The following is a 20,647-nucleotide window of genomic DNA, read 5'->3' as shown; positions in this document are numbered from 1 at the left end:
AAATGGTGACGGGCATAGTCTTATAGCGTATACGATCAAAGGCATCTATGCATGTAAAAATGTGAATAATATTTATTAAACCTTGGACAGAATCCAAGTGTTTGTATGGGCTATGCCGACGTCTGTTTTCAGTGTACTCTTTTAGTATTAATGCTAATATTGACTGAGTATGATTAAGAATCAAAATGCCAAATAATCCATCTCGTTCAGCAATTCGAGTAAGCATTTAATTTGTTATGTCACCAATGTGAAGGCACTATCGTTCGACACAATCGAAACGTAAAACTGCATGTAAAAGCAAGCAGACTCAAACAATTAGAGTTTACAGCTTTGCCCTTGTGACGCGATGGGCAAAACAGTATTTGCCCATCGCGTCACAGTTTAGTTAAAGCGAAATAGGTAACTCATAAATAATTACAGGTTAAAATGAAAATGTATCGTAACTATTTTTGAGTTCGCTTTTTCTGAACTGTGCCTCGATGAGCAAACTTGTAAACTTTGACGGTGGTGTGCGTTTATTAGACTCATTATCGGACGATACGATTGTGTTAACATGCCTGGTAGAAGGTAAACATATCTCACACATAAACAGGGGTAGGTAGTGAAGGGAGATCGGAACACGAGGGTTCCTCACTTCCCAGTTAGACATTCACTCTTAAACTTCGTATCACCGTATTTGTCGACATATCTAATCGTTTTGTGAATTGTTAATAAATTTTAATGTACTTACGGTTACAGTATACTGTCATGAGGTTAATTTCAATATAAAAAAGTTTGTTTCATTATGTTAATTCAATAAAGTGTGTAAATATGACTGGCTTTCATTCTATTGTGCACAAACCGAAAAAATCTTAAATAATTAAATTTGGTTGCAAACAATGGTCTCTTGCAGCATAAAGTGGTGTGGCAAGTCTTCTAACACTTCCACATATAAAAAAACCGGTCAAGTGCGAGTTGGACTCGCCCACCGAGGGTTCCGTACAAACTTTCAAATTCCCCAGTTAAAATAATCTCATGTTTTCACATAACTCTAACGACTTGACTAGAAGACAAAAGTATAGGTACTAATGAGCATTATTGTGTATAGCGCCATCTCTCGGTGAATTCGCTAACTAATTTGCGCGACCATAGTATGTTGGTTTTTCAGGGATTATTCTTTATAATGTTAAGAGGGCTTTCGTGTTAAAAATAGTGAAATCGCAACCGAGCGCTCGATCATAACGTGTGTGGTATCAAATTAAAGGGCTTTACGAGTAGTTTATAAATATATATCACATTATAGGACTTTTTCTACTTGGTCTAACAAAATATGAGAAAATGTCCAAAAGTGGTAATAATTGTACCGGTGAAGGCTCGTTTTCAAAAAATTGGAAAAAATCAATAAAAGCAATTTATAATTACTAAGGCATAACAGCAATTTAAGTAAACGTTGCAGATTAATTTAGTACAAAACTTACTCCGATGTGATGTAGATTTTCAAAAGAAATTGTCACTTAATTTTAGGTAATTTCTGAAAAAAATTGAATTCGCCTTAGGCTAGTTTACTCTTTTTCAAAAACTTAAAATAAAAATCTAGTCTCAAATGATTGTGGTATAGGATATACGAATTATAAATTTACCCGTTTTAATATTCAAAATTGTCCAAATTTTACAAATAAGATCGACTGATTCAGCTCTATACGTGCGTTTTTCTAAACGTGCATTAGAGAAAAATTCATAATTAATTTAGTGAGTTAGTTTTCAAAAATCCAGTCTTATAAAAATCAAGATAATAAGATGTTCTAACTGGAACTTGAATTAAATAAATCTATTGGATAACGGAAAGTGTAGTATTTCACCGACTAAAACTATCAATTTTACATTCTTTTGACGTTTTTTTTGAAAGCAGCCTTAACCGATTTAAACAATTTTTACTTTATTGGAAAGAAGATGATTTACGTAACATCTCGTATTAATTTGAAGTACTATATATATCCGCAAAGGTGGGTAAATTAAAAGTAAAAATGTGAAAAGTTTTTTGTGAATTAAAAAAAAAGTTTTCAAGATACAAACACGATTATATTTTTTCCTGTAATATTTAGCATAAAACCAATGTTTCCTAAAATTTTCATAATTTTTCGTTGGTAAACTTCGGAGATAGAGGGGGGGGAACGGTATTTTTTTTTGCATTTTCCTTCAAAATTCTTTTTTTTTCCACAACAAAAAAATTATAAAAAATAGTTTATTTACGTTCAATTTAAGCTCTTTCTAACGATACCCCACTTGACCTAGTAACTTGAAATTTACAGTTTGCCCCCCTTTCATTTTGGCCATTTTCTACAATTAAAATTAATAAATTTAAAAAAAATATACCTTCTATTTGTAGAGGTTCACAATGTTCACAACTATTCCAAATTTCAAGTTGATAGCATTAGTAGTTCTCGAGATATTTAGGAATGTGACAGACGGACAGAGTCGCACCATAAGGGTTCCTGTTGTACCTTTTTGGTACGGAACCCTAATAAAAAGATGGAATAACATTCCACAGTTAAGTCAAATTAATTATTTTGTTGAATATTGTTTATTATCCGCGGAGTTCATTTATACTGGTCAATATGGTTGTACCGAGCGGCGCCGAGGCGCGTCCGTCCCTTTTTGCCTTTTTAACAATGCGATATGCTATCCCTTTCACGTAAACGACTAGGGATGGGGCCATGTTAGTTTATGTCTGTTGCGGGAACTTCGTACTACCGTTCGTACCATGTGCTACCATTTTATGAAATATAAAAGAAAGCATTTGTAATTGTGAATAATTATCTAGAATCTGTAGAGTCTGTAGTGTTATTTAGTTGATTGATTAGTTTAGAATATTTAGTTGGTAATTTAACTTAGTAAACGTAAGTAAAAATGCACAGTTTAGTTATTAGTTAGTAGAATGATTTTTATTGAGGTGCTATCACAATCATCATCCTCCTTGCGTTATCCCGGCATCGGCATTCGCCACGGCTCATGAAAGCCTGGGGTCCGCTTTGGCAACTAATCCCAAGATTTGGCGTAGGCACTAGTTTTACGAAAGCGACTGCCATCTGACCTTCCAACCCGAAGGGTAACTAGGCCTTATTGGAATTGAGGTCAACATCATAATCAGATATGAAATTTAATCTATGGCCACGTTTCTGGTCCATCAGCAGATCAGCTTCATGATACCATAATATTCCATCGTCACGTGATTTACACAATTATGTGTGCAAAATTTCAGCTCAATCGGTTAAAAATATCTGCTTTAAAAGTCGCATGATTTCACCCGAATATACTAACATTGCAAGTTAAATAAAAGCTTGCAAAAACGCCTAACAAACTTCACCCACCTGGACAATAGTTAAGCGAAAATGATCCATCCTCTAAAAATTGTTTGTTTTTTAACAAGTTGAATTCATAGTGACAGATTATTTGTGGAACAAAAACTTTTCCTTAGACTACGTCCAGTTAACTATAATAGTTTTTTAAGATTCCGAACCAAAAAGTTAATAAGCAAATAAATTACTTTTATGGTGCTACTCCGTGCCGTCTGTTAGTCTCAGCGATAGCTTTACGATCCAAGTGCTGAAAGAGGAGAAACGACCACAAATGGTAAGGAAATGGAAGTATGTATTTTCTAACACAAATATTTTTAAAAAATGTTTTTTTTTTTAATTAAAAACCTTAAAGCAAAAAATAGAAGGAAGAACTAGGTAATGTGCAGACATTAGACGTCGATAAGAACTCTACTACATTATCCCAACGTTTCATCCTTGAGAAAATGAATGGATGAGGTTCTGGCGGCTCTGGGCTTTTAGTCCATAACTTTTAAATATCCTGAAAGGCGCCTGGCCAAGATGCCAATGGTTTGCGTCGAAAAGTAAATTATTTTGTAGGTAAATATTTCCTCGGAAAACTACTTATGCAATTTTACCAGATTGCGTTACTTGCATCACAGCGCCAATTGGCAATTACATTTGCCGCCGCCAAAGAGGAAGAGTATTATGGAGAGGAGAGGTACTGTCGAAGTAAAATGTGTAATCACAGTGCATAGACTGCCATCTCTTGACACAGGCTTAAAACTTTTAACCTCAGTTTTGACAATTTTGCCCATATTCTTAGCTTGATATGTATTAAAATGTCAAATATTAATATTAGCGCCATCTAGCTGAGCGTACCCCAAAGGTGTAATGCCATCTAGGCCACCGTACCTTTTTCTCTCTCTCACTGAGGTACGTTTTTTTCTTAGACCTTATCTGTCTATACGGAGTTATATATCTCATTGCCGCCGCTAACCATACCGCCATCTGTCGAGTAATATGACGTACTATCTGTTAGTAAGTTTGACCACCGTTTTACCTAAATTCTCACAAGCTGGCGCCACAATCGTAAAAAATAATAGTTACTTAACTACCTTAACTATGATTTCATTTGTTATAAATTGTTAATAGAATTTAAACTTATTATCTAAGTACTTAAATCTTAATAAAATTTTGAATCTATGAGCAACAGGAAAGTACCTACTAATAATACTTACGTAGGTAATGGGAGCTCCAAAATGAGATCTACAAAGTATCAACTATCTAGGCAGGCAATATGAATTTATGAAGTAGGATACATTTACGGAAATTGTACAATAATTATGTTTCATTTTTAATAGCTTGCCTTATACGTAACCCATGGGATGTAATATAGGGAGTAAAGGATTTTAACAGCCGTAATTTTATACCCACAAATTATAAAGAAAAAATATACCTCTTTCAAGGTGATGCAAAATCAGGCACTTATTTAGTAAGTGTACATAATTGATTTGCATAATTATGAAAGATTAGCTCGCTTTGTACTAGGAGCACGGTTACACGCGATGTCTAACAGCTTGACCTGCGAGTTGCGACGCTTTGTTATCGACTTTCCGTCTAGTTAACTATTCTATAGAGTAATTGAAGCGGCGCGGAGTTGTGCTGACGGTACGTCTAGGTCGTATGAATAGCGCTGGGATGTTTAGCCAGAGTTGTCGCTAATAGTGTCCCCGTTGAGGGATGTTGACTTGTGAGGAGTGAAAAGTTTTATGACGGTAGCGATGGCGGCGGGCGGGCGGCGCGCCGCAGGGCGCATGCCCGCCACTGCGCCACTAGCGGTGCGCTGCCCCCTGGCGGCTCGCACCGCAGTGAATTGCGTAACAAAGCACACTCGCCTTCAAACGCTACGCCGAAAACTTTCGTCCCGTGCGCGCTCGCGGATTGTACGGGCGCAAAACGACTTAACTTTCCCGTGGCGCGCTTTTCGGAACCGACGCGAAATTTCAAGAAACTCACCCAGACACCCATATTTTCAGAACACCCAGGATTTCGCTTGCGGCTTTTGCTTTTTTATGTTTTTCAAGTTGTTAAAGTTGACTGTAAGCGGAAAGTGAAAAAGCATTGTGCGGCAATTTTAACAGTGTAAACGTTACGTGTTGTGTTGAATTGGTTTTATTTTGTTTTAGTTCGCTTGTTTTGTTTAATTTGGCGAGTGGTAGGAGCCGCCGGTGGCAGCGCTGGTGGGGAATCGATACCGACTGCGGTGGGAGCGGCGAAAGGTAAGTTTTATTAGCTCATTGTTTACCAATAAAATGAAACTCTATAGTAATAACTTTTATTAATAGTTAACAAAATAAATAAGAGGTATCATCAAAGTATCTTTCAACGGTAAAAAGTTTTTAAGTGTCATAACTTATTTCAGAATAAGTTACTCAGGTAGGTACCTACATATAAAGGTATCAAACCAATCTCTTAAGAGACGATCGCTTAAAAGCGCCAATGTTTTTTCCTAAGGTTATACTTAGCTACCTACTTAATTAATGTACCTAGCCATAGCTTTACGTAGTACTATTGACCTACCCTCGCTCGCTTCGGACGAAATAACTTAGTGCCCATATACATAAAATAAAATTCACCGAGACACAAAAATTTAACCGGACCGTTAAAAATGTTTGTGTAACAGACTTACAGCTTACATAACTTAACTGAAAGTGGTTTTCCAAATTTGGGATCCAGCCAAACTGATGACGTACATAGTATCCACAGGAAACTAGGTCAAATAAATGAGCTAACACTATAACATTTTTACGTTGTACGCTAACTTGTCTGAAATGCCTACTAGAATAGTACTCTAATTAATAAGCATGAATCAGCGTCTAGCGTGCGTACGACCTACAGCCATTTATACATGCTTGAACAAAACATTTTAACAAAAGTTATTGAAAGAATATATTTTTCAATAAGTACTACCCCAATCATGGATAGGTTAAGAACTACTTTGTAGTAATGGAGTAAGTATACCAACCATCCATTTACTTACCGGTTAATAGTTGAAAATATACTGAATTTAAATTACTTATATGTTTCATGCGTGTTACTGTAGTATTAGGTTCCAATATATTCAAAAAGATCGATACTAAGAACTTCTACTTATTTAGACACGTATTTTTAGGGTTCCGTACCAAAAAGGTACAACAGGAACCCTTATGGTGCGACTCTGTCCGTCTGTCTGTCCGTCTGTCACATTGTTAAATATCTCGAGAACTACTTATGCTATCGATATGAAATTTGGAATAGTTATAAACATTGTAAACCTCTACAAGTTGAAAGTATTTTTTTTTTAATTAATTAATATAAATGATAGAAAATGGCCAAAATGAAAGGGGGGCAAACTGAAAATTTCAAGTAACGAGGTCAAGTGGGGTATCGTTAGAAAGAGCTCAAATTGTACATATCAAAACTATTTTTTATAATTTTTTGGTTGTGGAAAAAAATGTTTTTTGAAGGAAAATGTAAAAAAAAATACCGTTCCCCCCCTTATCTCCGAAGTTTACCAACATAAATGTATGAAATTTTCACCAAACATGGGTATTATAATGAATATTACAGGAAAAATAAAATCGTACACGTATCTTGAAAACTTTTTTATTTATTTATAAAAAACCTTTCAGATTTACATTTTCAATTTCAACACCCTTGCGGGTGTTTATTGTACCTGTATTTTTTAACAAAATAACAATGAAATTACCTGCTTTCAAATAAAGGCAAAATGGTTAAAATCTTTTCACGCAATAAACAATTATTCCATAACAATCATCTTCCATACTAGCTCGCGCGCATTAGTTTACTCAATTTGCCGATAGATGTCGCTGTACGTTGAACGCTCATTTTCTACATCGCGTTTTTCCTGATATAATGAGGTCGGTTCAGGAGCGTCGTTGCGACACGCGGTAAGTCGTAAACTATTGAAGTCGAATAGTCTTGATTTTATTTGGACGTTGTCTACCAATAAAATTGTATATTAAAATATTACTTGTTATGTGGGAAATTGAGTCTTGAGGGATTTAGTAAAATCTGTAGAGTTCTATGAATAACATTTTGATGATTCAACTATTGAAAGTTTGTACGGAACCCTCGGTGAGCGAGTCCGACTCGCACTTGACCGGTTTTTTTAAACATGACGACGCAACCATCGCATAATATTTATTTTTCATCTCAGTGCGATGATTTTTTCCCAAGAAACTAAACACATTCCGTTTAACAAAGCAATTTGACATTGCCAGTTAAAGCGTACCTACCTAAATACTTCTTCGAAAAAAAAATTAAAACATTGCATATAATTTTCCTCTCGCGATTTCCCAAGCATAAAGGCTTAGGCACCATTATGTGGTGAATGTAAGCCTTTCCTCACCTAATTGCAAAGGTTACGCCTAAGCCAGCCAACCCTCGTCAATTAATTATCTCCCCACAGCAAAAACTAGCTCTTACCACGGCGCGAAGGATTTCCACAAAACTTCTAATTGTACACTCTAACTGCTTGTTAGACCACAAAAATGGCCTGCGGCGAAATGCAGAAATTCTTTCGCTCGAATCTTTTAGGTACTAAGAATTTGAAATCATTATTTATTTATTTATTTAAACTTTATTGCACAAATAAAACAAAAATGCACAAATGGTGAACTTAATGCCTAATGGCATTATCAACTAAGAGTAGAATTTTAACTTCTGATTAGCAGAAACGTCTGCAATCGATGCCATTAGGCTTAGAATAAATTTAAAACTGAAAATGTCTGCCTTGGGTGAGACTTGAACTCACGGCGTCTGGATAGATACTCCAGCGCTCTGCCAACTGAGCCACCAAGACTTCAACCAAGCCAGCGAAATTTTCCACCACTTAGGTCAATGGGACCCGTAGAGCATTTTCCACTTTTAAATTTATTCTAAGAGTAGAATGTCAATTCTACTCTTGCATGAAATATAGAAAATCAAGACAGGCATTAATTTGAGCAGGTACTGCCGGTAGATTATTTTTTGTAGAATTTCTAATAAATAAAATACCTACTTGTATAGGTCATTTGATTGTGTCCTCGTAGCAAAAGGAGAAAGTGCCATGTTTGCCGTGATTCAAAAGTTACAACTTCCAAAATGGACTTAGAGCCCACGGTACGTAGCCAAATGCACAAACGCTCGATAATATATATCTATCTCTATCGCTCTTGCGTATTGGCACGATAGAGCTAGAATGCATTTCCGTCGGCGTTCCTCATTTTCTCAAAGATGAAACAAATGGGATAACGTAGAGTTTAGTGTAATGTAATGTTATCGATGTAGTGGTACCTATATTTATATTCTGACAGTAATCTATTGACCATTTAAAATGGGTACCAATTTACATTACTGGACGTAATGACAGTAATCATTTGTCAACTACGTAAGACATGCAATTACCTTAATTGAATCAGAATCATAACGAAAAGTTACGAGGCTAGTGTTACGTGACTACGCTGCTTATCATCTTGTAGGCATATGTGTGACTTTTTCTAGGAAAATGTACCATATTGTAGCTTACCACAAAGACGTGAATAACAATCATCAAACGCAGGTAAATAAAAACGTAATTGACGTAAAAATGGCGTATCTTTATATCTATACTAATTACTGAGTGCCCTTATGCATAAGAGACAATGTGGTATCTTTTGATTGAGAACGCCACATGATCAGGAGCTAATTATCAGATCACCAATATACCTAAATATAGGTAGGATAGGTGTTAGTACTATTAGTTAGGTCACTTCCTATGATGAAATGGCAAACTATCCTAGAAGAGGGACATCGTTCAACTTTCAGTGTCAGCAACCAAGGGCTTGAAAGAAAACGAAATCCTAATATTGTAGTCACAGGTAGGTACACAAAACAATTGAACCTATATCCCACGGTCGACGTCTACGATACCCACGGGAGAAAAGGGGGTGATGAAATTCTTAACCTGTCATCACACGGAAATGGGTCATTATTATTGTTTTATTTATAATATTAAATCAAATTCCAACGAAAGTGTATAAAGTAGTACAGCGGGGAAAATCTCGACTGGAAGGCATTTGTAACTGATCCATTTTTTCCATTACTACTTAACCAAGTTGAGCTCCACATGTATCCACTGAACACGCGTGGACACTCTAATTAATAATGCAAACATTGTAAAACAAAAAATGGACCAGTTTCATTTGTCCCCCAGTCGAAATTTGTCCCGCTGTACCTTAACTCATGTTTTAATTTTACAACAAAAATTCAAACAGATGTTCTCTTAAAGCCGTTTGTAAATTCCGCTCCGCCGGAAGCTCGTTCCAAACGGATTAGTTCAAGCTTTCCGATGCTTTCAGAACTGCCAAGCTACTGCTAATCATTTCCTACTCTAATTAGGTACCTCATTTCCGCTTAAAATTTTCATGTAATCTTTCTTACATTATCCAATATGACTGACTTATGACTTCCACGGCTCATGAGAGAGTAGGGGTCTGCAACTTACCGATTTGGGGGTAGACAGTGTAGACACTACTTTTTACGAAAGCGACTGTCGTTTGACCTCAAGCGCGGATCCAGCTTCGTGCCCAGCGGGGGGGGGGGTAACGTGGTAAAGGCCCAGGCCCCAGGGAGGAGGGGGAGGGTCAGGTGGTCTATTTGTATGGCCAACCTAGGCTCCAGGGGGGGGGGGTCATGACCCCCATGACCCCCTCTGGATCCGCGCATGTTTGACCTTTCAATACAGAGCGAAAACTAGGCCCTATTGGGTTTCCTCGCAATGTTTTCCTTCGACGAAAACGCGACTGGCAATGTGAAATGTTTTTTTTTAAACATTCCGATAAACTCATAAATTTATATGAGCTGGGGTTTGAACCACGACTTCCGGATTGAAAGTCGCACGATCCTATCGCTCGGTCAATGCTTTTGATGTTATTTCATGTAATGTAATACCGTAATTGATGGCAATTATGGCGTTTACTATCTATATCTGTATCGATTTATATAAAACAAAAGCATTTTGGATGTTTGATAGGACTTATGGAATCACTATAATTGTTATGTAATTGGTGTAAGCCTAAAAGCCCGGCCACACATGCGCGTTTTGAGAGCGTAGTGTTAGCGGAGCGCAATGATGGCGGTGCGCCGGACGGAGCAGAATGCGCGCGGATTGCGAGCAGAATGCGCGCAAACGCTTTGAATAAACTCCGCTAACGCTGCGCTATCAAAACGCCCTATATTTGGCGGAGGCTTAAAGGTATATTTTTCGATAATATGAAAAGAAATTTGATATATGCTTTAACCCCTTTCATGATCCCGCCGCTACGAAATAAATGCTACGTACAGAGCAAAAAACGCTACGAGTGTAGCGCTACCTACGTAGTTTCAATCGTATTTACGACTTTCGCTTCTTTTGCGTTTTTCAAATTACGTAATGTGACCATTTTACTTTAATATCGGTACCGGTAGGTCCCTGCTGAACAAATCAACGTAGAAGAATTATTCTAGATGGTTTTCATGGATTGATATGGATTTCATGTATCTGAGTCATGTATATGAGAAGAAAATAGACATACCATTCGGAAGCTCTTTGTAAAGACTAAATGAGTGAAATTCGACGGCACTTGTTTTAGCTTAGATAAGTTCGCCATACATTTACTACGATCTCTACGACGTTCCAGAAAATGGGACAGGCTATTCAAAGTACTTATTTAAAATTGTACACTTAAATAAGTCGTGGATTGTAAATTCTAACCTGTCCAGTATCGAACGGCGCACATCGTGATTTTTATTTGGACTACCTTCGTGCTCGTAAAATCGGAATGGCATATAATGGCTATTAGGCTTCGGACAACACTCTGATTAGCACTTTGAGGAAATAGATAAGTATAGGTACTTACATATACTTATAGCCCTTATAATAAAGTGCGGCCTGTAATAGTCTCATTCTTCAAAACAACTATATTTTCAGCCCGATTTGAATAGTAAGATTTGTTAAAAGCCTCCTCTAGGAACGTATGGTTATGTAAGTTCACATGGGACAAAATCATAGGATTTAGTACCTACGTAGATTATTAATAAAGAAAACCTTAGTTTTTTCCATTCGTGATATTAGTTTCTAACGTGACTACTTAAATAAAAAAATATAAAAACGACTCTAATACAATTCAAGTTCCTTGGTAGGTCCTTAAATGTAGGTTCATACTTATTATTAGTTTGAACCTGTGACAAGCGTACTTTTAGTACGCTTGTGGTAAGGCAGAAGTTTTAATGGGGTCGTGACTGGTTGTCACTCATCTCCGGGACTAAGAACATTGTTTCTGGCTATAGTTAAATGACTTCGTGCTACCCTTCGGTAGTTGCCGGTTAGGTATTTATAATTATTAGTATTATTACATTTTGTATAATGCAACTTTCCACCGATTCAAGTAGAAGAAATTGAGGCAGACAAACTGATTCGTGACATATGTTTGGATTATGCTGACATTTATGATTGAGGAAGATCAAAATGACAATGCCATAAGTACATATGGCATTGTCACTTTATGCATATGTAATATATGTGCGCAACGTAACACAATCAGTAGGTTTTTCTTTGATGTAAGGTAATACTTTAACTTAACCTGGGCTTAGTCTGTGTATGAATGACCTACTCGTATATAATATATATGTTGCAATATGATAGAGGTAGGTAGGTAGTGTACCTACACAACATACATCCAGTCCTATAATACATCGTAAATAAAAATGAAACAAACTAATATTTCAAAGTCGGCACCTTCCGGTCGTAAGCTTGTTCGGTTGTCTAGATATATTTCTCGACTAGCAACGAAATATTTTCACTTCTAGCACAGAATATATAAAAGTACAAGTACAGAAGGCTCACTCTCAGCAACCTGTCAGCGGACTGCTTGCGACATTGAGTTCTATTGCGCAGCGTGAAGGTTGTCAAACTTTATGGGCCGCGAATTCGCGGCCCTCGAAATGTATGGAAGAAACGCGGAGTGAGCCGCCCCTGCTTCTAGGAAAATTTACGGTCTAGGCATTGCTATATAATCAGCAACGATAAAGCTCATATGTAGATAATCAATTTGGTGCTTAGTTTCATAGCCACAGGTCGTAAAGTAGGTAACATAAAATAACTACCTAATGTATGTTGCTTATTTTAATGTTGCGTTGCGTGTCCTCATCAGCTGCCAAGTGTGTTTGCCTGAGAGCTTGACAGCTGTTTGTTCAAACGTGGCTGAATAACAAAAATGTAAACCATCCTTGATTTTTTTATAAATGTTTACATCGTAGGTACATTAATTTTGTAATATTTCATTTCTTTCGATATTCAGTAGACCAAAGCTTCTGCCATGAGTTTTTGACGTTTTAGAATACATTAGGTACCTACTCGATAGCGTAATCGTCTCTCGGTTTAGCCCATGGTTGACTGATAGAGATTGCCTGGTGCCTTAGCCAAATGGCATTTCTGCGACGCGAAACGAAATTCGGAAATTGCGAAGCGTTCCATACAAACTTCCACCCCCATTTTGGAGAAGTGGGGGGTTAAAAGGAGACAAAAAGTAGCCTAGGTATGTCACTCTCCACCCCTTTACTTTAAAATATCTTTACTTAAAAATACGTCGTCGTCGCTTTGTTTTGCACTGAAATACGGACAAACAAACATACACACACACACACACTTTATAATATTAGTATGGATAATAGTTAAATATTTTCTTCTCGTAACTAAGATAACGGATTCTCGCAAGAAAAAGCTTTTAACAGAACCTCAGCGTTCTGAGATGCTATCATCCTCAGTCGTGTAACGACGTACTTCCCTTGTGCAGTGGTCATTAAAATGGAGCTTTTTACTTCTTATTAGCTAGCATTTTAAATCTAGGTGAAAATATATTTTTAGAGAGTACTGCACATTTTTCATGTAACACAATGATGTAACCATTTTTACTTTGTCATTCGCTTCGACGAAAGAGATGACTAGGGTACCTACTTTACTACTTACTTATCAAATCAGGGGGGTTACCATGAAGTGCTACTTAAAGCCGTTCAGTTTAGGTTGAGAGAAAGGGACGAAGCTATAGCAGTTCCATAGCTCCGTCCCTCTCTCTCAACCTAAACTGAACGGCTTTAGCACTTCATGGTAGCCCCCCAGCTCTTTTTTCACACGTCAAAAGGATTAGGTACTTATTATTAAAATCACAAATGTCAAGTTACCTACTCGTGCTCTTCTTATCTTCTTAGTCTTTATATTTCTGTACGATTTATAAAATATATTGTATCTAAATATAACTTCTGTCTATATTTTTCTATTGATCTTCTGGTGTTTTATTTGACGCTTGTTGTGAAATAATTTATTTATATGCAGTCAAAGACACTATTGGATGCATCAATTCTAGTAGGTATATTATGCACATGTGAACCTATTTTAAAATAAATGATACGGCTAATCCATGGTTTCATAATACAAGTCTTGGAACATATCGACCGCTGTTTTCCCGGAACAAACAAGTGTGTCAGGCATTCTTTGAGCGGCACACAAACGTATTATCAAACCATTAAATGTTTAATACTCCATCATTTCCAGTCCAATCATTCGGACGGCACAACACAACTGCGGTACGAGGTAGTCATAGGTAGCATGAACATAGATAGGTAGATTTTATACATGGCTCTTCCTCTTATTCGCTAAAATTGAAAACTTAAATAATGATAGGTACGTGAATATTACTAATTTAACCCCTCTTTCATATATCTCGTAGTCGTACTTCTTATTCTAAAAACGGTTTCATTAGGAGAGCATGCAGGCTTTATGATGAAAAATTCAAGAGTTAGACATTTTTTACTTGGTAGCTTCAAACGATTATCTTTATGTATTTATGTAGTAATATATAGATATTTTCACTTGTATTACTTAGCTATACCGATACCACTCAAACACCAGTAAACAATATATTGAATGTTATACACTTTTAACTGATAGGTTAAGATAGTTAAATTAAGGAAACTGTAAGTACAATATTAGTAATTTACATGTAACAATTGTCATAATATGAGACTGTTTGTTTCTTAAGAAATAAAATAAAATAAAATAATTTATACCTTCAGAATTAACCTTTAGGATTTTATTCGGGATTAATAAATTATTTAGTTTTATGTAGGTACAAAAGATATTACTTAGTGATTTTTTTCCTTTAAAAGTGACAATAAGTACATATAATAATTACTTCCATATGTAGTAACTAATATAATTATAGGTAGGTATATTTTTATCGTATTTGCTCGGAATTTGTCAAGTACTTCTTCTACTTAGACTGTCTAAATCGCATCATTCATTCGTACATTTCCGTGAAAATGCGAAGGAAGCCCATTTTGCACTAGGTACGGTACTATTATCTGTACCTATACCCAAGTCTTCCAGTCACATAGGCTTTTGAAACGCGACAGCAATATGGATGTACCATATACCTATTTGAAACCCATGAAGTCGCTTTATTGCTGTTACAAATCTTCACGACAAGTCTGTACTGAATACAAAACACCGAAACAGATACTCGGCGCTTTATCGAATGTCAGTCATTGCATGTTTATTTACATTTTAGCAAAAATAGATGCAAACCTAGTATTGAAAGTGGCTAAATTAACCTACATGTTCATTGCATTTAGGATGTTTACGTTCTAGATTTACTAGGGTGCCATGACAAGATAATCGCAAGTTGATAGCTATAGCAAACCAGTTTATTAAATTCTTCCTGTACATGAATACTCATTACTAGATATGGGTCATCATTCATCATACATTAGTTCTCTTAAAGACTTGATTCGTTTATACTAATAGAAATACAATTCGAGTCATCCGTCCACTGCGCTCGCGCATTGTACCTGTCTCACTCACTCTATGACCAATGCTAACGTTCAATGATAGATCTTCATTGCTAAAAAGCTATTTTCACACCTCGCAATTTAGAAATGTGGACACGGGTGTTTCGGAAATAGCATTTTTTTGTTAACGGATTGGATTGAGACATTGTTATGGAATGATTTATTGTTTTTTTGTAGGCTTTTGTAACGTGTTAGGGTCAAGGTTGTCCTTTAGTAATAGCCGTATTATAGAGCGATAAGTCATGCTGATTGTTTAGTAGTTGTGGTTAAAGCTTGAAAATGGCTTCTACATTACACGGTTTATATTACATACGAGTAGGTGTACCGTGAGTAATTTATTAAAAATATGAGGAGTGTCTTTTCAAAAGGGCCTGTTTCTCTATTAAAACTATTTTTTTTTAAGACAGTCCTCTTGTGATATCCCATTGATATACTCCTATTTATTCCTTTCTGACGAATTTGACCTCGTTTTGTAATATGGAAACTTACTGTCAATATATCGGACAAACAGGATTAGTGTTATAATTGCTGGTTGAAACAATTATGACATTAGGTAGGTACATGTACCCATACATCTACCTGGTACAGTAGCCTCTGTATAAATAAGTAATAGGTAAGCACGTCAACTACATAGTTATTTTAGTTAATCACCATCAATATTCTAGGTAGATGCAAGAGGTGGCCACCTACGGCTGGCAAGCATTTTAATAAATTATACGGCTAAAAGTAGGTCTCCACGAATCGATTAGCGGCCAAGCCTTTAAATGTCAATCTGTCTTGGTACCTAATGACCCGTAATTTTCAGTCTCAGGTAGCAGCCCGTTCCAAATTTGGGAAACTTTTTAAAATGTCGTTCTTACGTAGGCCAGCGAGCTTTAGGTAATCCAAGGGGATTTGTACGATTCGTCCGACATGCCACGACAGCTCCCGTTTCAGTTTTCTGCTGCGACATGTTGGAATAAAATATCTCCTTTTACGTGGACATGTCTTTATAAAGTCTCAACGTAATTTTATATTTTATGTGATAAAATAAACAGGAGTACAAGTTTTATTGCAATACATAAACTGAACGTTTATTAATAAAAGGCTAACGTCGCTTTGCCGCGAGTAAAGTTTAAAGACCTCGAACAAAATCGATACTAATGGAGTAGTTATACTTGTTATATACTAACAGGTGATATTTATATTTCTCGAAAAAAGCATAAGTAATTATTGATTATGGTGTGAGCCTCGCGTGGCTGTTTTAATCGTCGACATTATTTTTTATACATGCGAACGCTATCACCGTGTTACTAATTTAATAACGCCACATAAATAAGTATCAAGAACGTTTCGATGTTAAACATTCAGATTGGGAGTATAACTTTGATTTACGATTTAGTGTAAAGGTATACCTCCGAACAATATAGGGTAACATTGGGGGCATATTTCTGACCGGATTTTATTTTATTCTTTTAGGCAACATAGACGAAATTGGCCACCCGATCAGAAATGTTTCGTGATATCAAATAATCTTACTTTTTCCTTACCAGAAGTCCAGAATACAATACTGAATGTCACCACGAGTACTTGCAATATTTGGCATTGCGTTGCTAAGGTATTCATTGTTGTGGCGGCAAAATGGTTAAATAATCCCCACCATACTCGAAAAATGTAATAAGTTGCCCCTTAATACTAAACTTCAGTTGGCCTAGGCGAAGTGAAAATTTTTGACGCTACATAGTGATCGAAACAGAGTCTGGCTCTACCACGGCACAACAGAAGAGCGTTAAGGAAAGCGCTACAAAACTTTAGCGTAAGCGATTATTGGCTAGGTAAAACACGTAGCACAGAGTAAGTAAGCTAAGCCAGGCTACGCCGTAGAGTGGTTACCCGACTTAGTTTACCGCGCTACAAAACTTACAGCCACCAAACACCTAACTTTGCAAATTGCATGCATCTCTCGTACTCGAGTAAATTGAGACATATTTAGAGTAGCAAAATACGAATTTCGATGCTCGCGGCAGACCCTAGGAACGGTACCTACGTGGTAAATTACGTTGTAAACTATCTACGTACACTCTACGTAGCTGTTTTAGCTTTAAAACTGATACCCTTAAAATAAGGCTCCGCTTCTAAAAGTTAAAATCTTGGAAGAGATCGCTTCATAGGGACTTATCTGTATACAATGTATTTATAGAATATAACAGAATAAATATTTATTAATGAACAGGGAAAACAAATTACTCATTATAACAAAACAGAAAGGATTACATGCCTCTGTACCTAACTTGTATTGGTAACTGTGCTAAGTGTATAATAAAAAGTAATTGTATTACATAATACTTAAATACGTATACTTACCAAGTTTCTCTGTATCCGTTTTTAATCGACACTAGAAAAGCACTTAAGAACTGCAGCGAGATTATACAGGGTGACACGGATTAGGGGCGATTTTCCGATTTGGAGGTGCCGAGTGCCAACGAGCATCGTAATCCGCTAAGCCGACAAGCATAAGTAACTACGGCGACGTTTTGGCAGCATTTAGAACTCAATGGAGGCTTAGTGTAACGTGTAACAAAGGTTACCGTTTAAAGGTCAGAATCTCGTGAAAGATTGACCACACACATCAGCAACATATTAAATTTATATATTGGTTCACTAATGTCTCGCAGAAACTTTTTTCGCATTTATTTGATTCGTATAATAGATCTTGGCACAAACACCTTACGCAGAATATGCTTTAGCATAAATCATTTCGCAGATTTTTATAATACCGAACGGTATATTGGCATAATGTTAATGAGCATAATAGTCTTCTAGTCGAATTTGTGCATAACATTTAGGCGGCGTAGTTGTTCTTCTCCTTTCAATTTGGTTTTTGATAGCGAGTCCGACGTATTAGGAATACAAGATACCTAACACTCCTCGCTTCGCTCGTCGTCGTACTTAACTGTGCCTCTGGGACAGTATTTTCTTTTTGATAGCGTGTCATAATTTTTCTTTTGTAATAGTATGCTATATGATTATTAAGGTACATTAAAATTATGTTAAATCAAATTCGACCAAAGTAATGTTCTTCAAAACAATAACCTGCCAAGTGAGCGTGGTAGTAATAATGCCAACTATTTTTTCTGCCAAATTAACATTCGACCAAAAATGTTTCTCCGAAACATGTTATGCAAAGATTGTTTCTGGCCAAAATTATTCTGCCAGATGAGGGTAACCCTTTCACTTGCTCGTTTTTCAATCCCACACTCGGCGTTAAAATACAACTTTGCCCCCTTGTATAACAAATAACTATTAATACTTTGCACCAATATTTGCACAGAAATTTTAGCTTAATCTCAGCAGTTCTCCGGAAATCCTTTGTGGTATTTATTATTTACTCGTACATACAGAGCACGTGTTTCTAGATAGTTTGCAGCTCACAACGCCTTAACAAAGTAGGTAACTACAATACCGAATGTTAACTGGAATAATGTAAAAGTGCAAATGCAAAATTCTGCATTTTTTCCTAAAAGTGGAAAATATTCTGAGAAATGTCTGTTATGGAAACGAAGTTTTAATCTAACTAGAGCAAAAATGTGTGGACTTTTTGAAATATTCCTTTAAAAGTAATTTCGCGTCATCTAGGTAGGTAAACGGAAAGAACATGTCTAGTGACATATACCAGAATTTACATACACACACACACAATTGTACTATTTTCTGTAGAGGGGTTACATTCTGGTGGCCTATAAACTATTATCATATTTTCAATTGTCAGAGCATTATTTACATAACATTGTATGTCATAAAACTTTGAAGTCAGAATAATTTTTGAACACACTTGTTTTACGTCATAGCTGTATTATATCATATTTTTTATTGCAATATTTATTTTTATTAATATTGTAAACAAAAATGAAGTCATATATTTATAAATACTGTGTTAAGGCGCGAATTTAATGTATAATAAAAGTATAGTAACACAAATCTCATGTGACAGAGCCCAGTGAGGTGCGACGACGAGCGAAGCGTGGAGGAGCGTGTTAGGTTGACCGTGAGCAAACCGGAAATAACTTTTTAATGAAATAAAAACAAACAGATAAAGAATACCATCTTTCTCTCAAATTTACTTTTCAGAGACTATGGAAAAGAAGGTGTAACAGAACAAGCGTCTAAGACGAGGAAAATGACTCGTTATTACATATAAAACTTACGGCGAATCAACTTTTCCTTGACCAACTTTTTGGTGCATATTTCCTTTGGGATTTCATTGGATATTTTGACAAATAATATCTTTGAAGCTTTATCACATGTTTAGTCACGTCTTCACTCATAAAATTCACTGTTATTCTATGCAAAACAGGTTGGAAAAACGTATTTATCAACAAACTACGTTCACATGGATGGAATACTGACACTGACAGTTGTCAGCTGCGTAACGTTCCGATATTATGTCTTGATTTCAATCACAGGTCATAAAAGTTCATAATGATTAGTAGTATACTTTCTGGATGTGTTTAATGTAGCATTTAGAAACAAAAATGATATTTTACTGCGTATTTGATCTACAAATCTAATTAAAACCCTTTAACAAAAAAAATATCTGCATACCTATACTAACCGCAATACATAACTCTTCGTCGCTTAACTAGGTATCAATAAAATTATTCCTATATCACTTTGGAACACGTGCAGTCATGCAGATGTTACTATTGAGAAGCAAAAACGTACGTGCTGAGATGTCTTGGACATTAATGCCTAAGGCGTACGACTTAGTAAACAAAACAGTTACGACCTTTTTCTTATAAGTGTAATTTAGCGGCTATCCATTGTTATTTGTCGCCAGTAGCTCTTTTGTCGCTCTTTTGTAGCCCTTTTGTAGCCCTTTTGTCGCTCTTTTGTAGCCCTTTTGTAGCCCTTTTGTAGCTCTTTTGTAGCCCTTTTGTAGCCCTTTTGTAGCTCTTTTGTAGCCCTTTTGTAGCCCTTTTGTAGCCCTTTTGTAGCTCTTTTGTAGCCCTTTTGTAGCCCTTTTGTAGCTCTTTTGTAGCCCTTTTGTAGCCCTTTTGTCGCTCTTTTGTAGCCCTTTTGTAGCCCTTTTGTAGCTCTTTTGTCGCTCTTTTGTAGCCCTTTTGTCGCTCTTTTGTCGCTCTTTTGTAGCCCTTTTGTAGCCCTTTTGTCGCTCTTTTGTAGCTCTTTTGTCGCTCTTTTGTAGCCAGTCGCTCTTTTGTAGCCCTTTTGTCGCTCTTTTGTAGCCCTTTTGTAGCCCTTTTGTCGCTCTTTTGTAGCTCTTTTGTCGCTCATTTGAATCTATAAAAGGGTCGGAGGGAGCCGACGCGCGTCATTCTTAAAATATCTATAAGACTAACAGTGTCTCTGGCTTTCGTGTGTTACTGGTGAGTGAAGTTGTTCTGCTATTATTTCTCTGTTTGTTTTTACTTGGAAATTATTCTAAGTGATTGTAAACATTGAAATTGTGT

The 20,647-nt window shown here is 36.3% G+C and overlaps 1 protein-coding gene across 1 annotated transcript in view; it reads left to right on the top strand.

Moving 5' to 3' along the window:
• Nucleotides 1-5,346: 5,346 nt before the first annotated feature.
• The window catches only part of LOC125224751 (glycine receptor subunit alpha-4), a 107,116-nt gene continuing 91,815 nt past the window's right edge, over nucleotides 5,347-20,647 (top strand). Inside the window, exon 1 of the mRNA XM_048128202.1 lies at nucleotides 5,347-5,575. The gene's annotated coding sequence lies outside the window, so the exon portion shown is untranslated. The remainder of the gene's footprint in view (nucleotides 5,576-20,647) is intronic.

The sequence above is a fragment of the Leguminivora glycinivorella genome, chromosome 3 (genome assembly GCF_023078275.1).
Source record: "Leguminivora glycinivorella isolate SPB_JAAS2020 chromosome 3, LegGlyc_1.1, whole genome shotgun sequence".
Taxonomy (NCBI): domain Eukaryota; kingdom Metazoa; phylum Arthropoda; class Insecta; order Lepidoptera; family Tortricidae; genus Leguminivora; species Leguminivora glycinivorella.
Note: the sequence above shows the minus strand (reverse complement) of the source record. Positions and strands in the feature narration are given on the sequence as shown.